This window comes from Convolutriloba macropyga, chromosome 6, assembly GCF_964194025.1.
Source record: "Convolutriloba macropyga chromosome 6, txConMacr16.3, whole genome shotgun sequence".
Lineage (NCBI taxonomy): Eukaryota > Metazoa > Xenacoelomorpha > Acoela > Convolutidae > Convolutriloba > Convolutriloba macropyga.
Genome location: NC_134473.1, coordinates 42,676,901 through 42,682,900, shown reverse-complemented (window position 1 = coordinate 42,682,900; position 6,000 = coordinate 42,676,901).

Below are 6,000 nucleotides of genomic sequence, written 5' to 3'. Positions count from 1 at the left end.
CGGCCAAAGATCGATTTGAATTTTTTTGCACATGACAAACCAGCCTGGAATTGCCAACTGAGGCACCCGACTGGCTGCATCAGAAGAACTTTCAAGGACCCCGAGCCCTGCCACCATCGTGCCAAACTCATCTACAAAGACAACAACTTCAAGGAAGAAGCCAAAAAGATCACGAGCAAAAAGGACTCTGTCCTACTAGCACAGCTCCGCAGCGGACTCTGCAAAATACTGAAGGCATATGCCAATCTGTTGGACCCCACGGTCGACCCAACGTGTCCCTTGTGCACACCAGAGCCTCAGACTCTCGAACACTGGCTGGATTGCCCAGCCACGGCCAAAGATCGATTTGAATTTTTTTGCACATGACAAACCAGACTGGAATTGCCAACTGAGGCACCCGACGGCGCAGTGGCGCTCGGCAGACGAACTCTGGGCGCCTAAACCACGCACACACACACACACACACACACACACACACACACACGCAACAGCAGAAGCAACAGCAGCAAAAACACCACAAGTGGTAACTACAACAATAGCGACTGCTGCAAAAGACACAACCAAATTTCAAATACGGGCAATCATATCAGTTGCCATCGTAATTCATAGACGATTGGAGTGAAATATTTTTCATCCCAAGTTTACGCCGGACCTGCAAACGTCCAACGTTCTGAGAGTAAACAAAGAAAATTCTCCTACAATAATGTTAAAATGTAACGGAAGCTTCCTTTGAAAAGGAAGTGCTCATGCGAATCCAATTCGCTTTTAACATGGACAGACAATTATACCAAAGCGTGTGAAAATATCCCACAAATCCATAACATAATTTTTTTCCTTGAAAGAATACACACACGTGGAAAACTACAAAGGATCAACCCGAGGAACAATTGTGCGCTTTGTTCATGAAGCCTCGTTTTAGGAGAATGTCAACAATTTCTGTGCAAAAATTTGCACGACAGACATCAAAAATTGCGACAACTGCAGTTAAGCCCTAATTTTTTATTTGAACATCCAAAAAGAAAAAGCAAGAGTAAAGACAGATGCAAAATAGACAATTGTAACGATTTTTATCGTTGAACTTGACACCCTAACAACTTCAACGCAACACTTACAATTACTCAAGGAAAAAAAACATTCACAATTTGTATTGAGCCGCAATAGAGTTAATTTCAACAGAAACCGTTTCAATTTCACAAACACAAGCAGCAGTTTCTTTTGGAACAAAAGTTCGAACACCACTAACCCTAATCACGGTCACAATACTAGACAGGGAGGTTACACTATTTACAACAGACAACGCAGCAGCAGCTGCAGATAAAACAACAACGGCAACAGCAGCAACAACAGCAGCAAAAACAACACAAATGGTAACTACAACAATAGCGACTGCTGCAAAGGACACAGCCAAATTTCAAATAAGGTCAATCGTATCAAGTGCAATCGTAATTCATAGAAAATTTTTGCAAAATGTTTAAATATTTTTCAGGCCAAGTTTACGCCGGACCTGCAATCATCCACCGTTCTGAAAGTAAACAAAGAATATTCTCCTTCAATGGAACGAAAGTTTCATTCACAAATGACTGGCTCATGCAAATCAGATTCGTTTTAAAAAATGGACTGACAACTTGTGAATATGTCCCACTAATCGATAGCATATTTCTTTTTCCTTGAAAGAATACACCCACGTGAAAACCATCTACAAGGGGTCAACTCAAGAAACATCTGTGCGCTTTGTTCATAAAGCCTTGTTTTAGGAGAAGGTCAACAATTTCTGTGCCAAAATTTCAATGACAGACATCAGATAGTGAGGTAACCGCACTTATACCCTAATTTTCTTTCTGAACATTCAAATGGACAATGCAACAGTCAATATAGATGCCAAGTAGACAATTGTAACAATTTTCATCGTTGAACAAGACATCGCAATAATTTCAACGCAACACATGCAAATACTCAAGGAGAAGATCAATCACAATTTGTATACAGTCGCATTGGAGGTAGCATGAACACAAGCCTATTCAATTCCACAAACATGAACAGCAGTTCCTTGTGGAACAAAAGTTCGAGCAGCACTAACCCCAATTACAATTGCATTACTAGACAAAACGGTTTCAGTCATTATAACAGGCGGCAAGGCAACAGAATCAGCAAAAACAGCAACAAGAACAACAGCATTAGCAACATCAACAAATCAAATGGTAACTACAACATTTTAGAATGCTGCAACAGACAAAACCAATTTTCCACTACTGACAATCGTATCGAGTGCTCAATACACCCAATATACAACATCAGTAGCCAACTTCAGGAAACTTTAATCAGCAGCATCAGCACTCAACAAACCAAAACTTGCAAAGTCTCTTAGGCAGCAATGACTGACAACAGAACTACACGTGCAGTAGTAATCAGCCAAAATTTTGACATTTTGATTCGAATCCATGTTCAGCCTCCAGCATCACCCAAAACAGTGTTTTCGGAAACAATCTTCAAAAAAACCTACGCTCTTCTTGACAATTGAAGTGACAAACTCAAACGATTAAGATAATTGCTGAGGCTTTACCAGTTCCTGACAGGAAATCAGTTACAATGTTCGTACTATACTATGGCTGTACGAAGAACACAGAAAAGAAACCAAATAACTTTTTCTTGGGACATAAACCCTGGACAACGGCAACGCTATGATCCATCTACGAATGTTTGCAACTCTTGCCACAGACTATTAAATGCAGAAAGCGCCAATTGAGATGCTCAACAGCATTTCTGGGAATTTCAGACTTCTGAGCGGTATCAAGTTCCCACACATCAGTGACAATGGATTAGGCATTCTGATAGCAACCGATTCTTTTACAGCGGCAGTTCCAATCAAGCACAAAATCGGACCAATAGAAACACCGTACAGATTACTCACTCAAGTAGGATGGACAAAAACACAACCCGACCACTCTCAAACAATTGTAGTCAAATTAATAAGTACAAACATTTCATAACCTTGCTCAAAAGGGGTTTGTCAGAAAAAAAGAACATTTGACAAAGCATGCTCCAATTTTCATTGGAGCTGTGAAGGAATGAAGACAACAGAAACGTCACCTAATAAAACGAACCAAGAAAAAAAAGAAAGCCCTACAGATCTTCGAAGATACAATAAAACTCTACGAAGCGAGGTATGAGATGGGATAATCCTGCAAAAATTACCTTTACATAACAATTACTTTCTCGTGAAAACCCAACCACGATCATTGCAAAAGCGTCTCAGTCAAGACACTCATATAGCCCACACTTACACCACCTCAACACAGAACGAAATTGTGGAGCGTTACATCAAAGAGACAGATCAAAAACTTTTAAAAACATGCAACGAATTTTGGTATCTTCTTCATCATCCAGTACAGCTCAAACATGAACAAGATTTTGTCACATAAGAAAAGAAATGTCTAACTGCAAACAACATTCCTGGAATAAAAATTGTTTCACAGAACATGATATTCTCTGCAATTAATGGACTCGCGTTTGAGGACTCCTACTATGCTTTCGACAGTTTGCCATAGCCGTTACCGGCGATATAGTAGCCATGTTTATACAGACTATTAAATACAGAAAGCGCCAATTGAGATGCTCAACAGCATTTCTGGGAATTTCAGACATCTGAGCGGTATCAAGTTCCCGCACATCAGTGACAATGGATTAGGCATTCTGATAGCAACCGATTCTTTTACAGCGACAGTTCCAATCAAGTACAAAATCGGACCAATAGAAACACCGTACAGATTACTCACTCAAGTAGGATGGACAAAAACACAACCCGACCACTCTCAAACAATTGTAGTCAAATTAATAAGTACAAACATTTCATAACCTTGCTCAAAAGGGGTTTGTCAGAAAAAAAGAACATTTGACAAAGCATGCTCCAAATTTCATTGGAGCTGTGAAGGAATGAAGACAACAGAAACGTCACCTAATAAAACGAACCAAGAAAAAAAAAGAAAGCCCTACAGATCTTCGAAGATACAATGAAACTCTACGAAGCGAGGTATGAGATGGGATAATCCTGCAAAAATTACCTTTACATAACAGTTACTTTCTCGTGAAAACCCAACCACGATCATTGCAAAAGCGTCTCAGTCAAGACAGTCATATAGCCCACACTTACACCACCTCAACACAGAACGAAATTGTGGAGCGTTACATCAAAGAGACAGATCAAAAACTTTTAAAAACATGCAACGAATTTTGGTATCTTCTTCATCATCCAGTACAGCTCAAACATGAACTAGATTTTCTCACATAAGAAAAGAAATGTCTACTTGCAAACAACATTCCTGGAATTAAAATTGTTTCACAGAACATGATATTCTCTGCAATTAATGGACTCGCGTTTGAGGACTCCTACTATGCTTTCGACAGTTTGCCATAGCCGTTACCGGCGATATAGTAGCAATGTTTATGCAGGTAACTATACGCAAAGAGGATCAAGACGCATCAAGGTCTCTGTGGTACAAAGACAACGTCGAAACAATGTACAAATACAAACTAATCATATTTTATACAATATGCTTGCCTTCTTGTGCTGTATATGTACTTCAGAAATGTGCAATGGGTAACCACAACACATCAACTGAAGCCTTTCAACCAAAAATGAAAAAATTTTTAGAAGGATGACTTCTTACAGAGTTTCAAGACAACAGATGAAGCAATTGAAGAGACAACATGCTTCAAAACAACACTATATCAGGATGGATTCAACATATCGAAACAGCGGTGCGACAGCAACAATGAAACCCAAATTAGACTCCCCTATAAATCGAAAGCAACAAAGAAAAATATTGTCAATTGAAGCTCCGACTATTGGCCCATGGGGGATGATCAAAAAATTTGCAATACAAATGTTGGGCTTTCTTCGAGCAGTTAAAAAAACAAGGCAAAAATGGGATCAAGTAATACCAACTGATTTTCATGAAGACCTGCAGAATTGGATTTCCGAAGTCAACAGCTTGTCAGAATATACTAAAAATATGGCACTCCTAACCAAACCAATCCCCCGTCAGCAGAATCAAGTATGGTAATCTCAGTGGTTACATGAGATATACAAATACTGAAGGAAAAGTGATTGTAAACTGTGTCATTAACAAATCCCGAGTAGCCTCCAATGAAGCGAAGAAGTACATCTAGACTTGACTTGGACTAGAGGAAATCTAATGCCAGTTGAACTAACCCCTTTTGTGGTGCCAGAAATGACATTCCTTTTCTCTATAGTTCACATTTTTACGAATATTACTGCAATATTATGATTGATAAAGTCAGTACAACAAGATTTTGGAGTTTTACAAAACAAAGTCATTACAAAATTTTGGAACATTGTAATGAACAATATATACCCGGATAATTCAATCGTGCAACCAAGGAACCAGCGTCTGGAAACCAGCGGAGCTCCAGGAAACGGCTAAAAGTGTCAAAGACGGACCAAATGGCTACAAGGACCAGCGCTTTCGTCTGCCAATAATCTGGTTAAGGCTCAGCGGATCTGTTTCTTCTGTCGCCAAGCGAGAGTTCAGAGGGTTCCACCAAAGACGTCTAAATCTTTAGAATTTTCGCTTTGCTGAGTCTGAAAAAAAACAGTATACATTCATCAGTGTAGGAATATTATTTTTGGAGTCTTCAATCAATAGCCTGTCAAGCTTCGAAAACAATACATTTGCTTTTTTACGTGAATAGTTACCCGTGCAGTGCAACTGGAGGTTTCTTATAGTCTAAACACAATGAGTTGTTCATTTGCAGTCAGACAATTTGCATCAAAGAGAGGATAGTCAGAGCTATTAATATCTAACAACTGAAAAAATTTACGGCAACTAAAAAGGTCTGGAACTCGGGAGAGAGGTGGGACGTCAACAAAGACACCTTTATTATAGGAAACCCAAATTAAACTTCAGAATTGAACGATTGCAACAAATACAACCCTTGTCAATAAAATATTCGGTTATCGACCCATGGGGACAGTAACGCCAT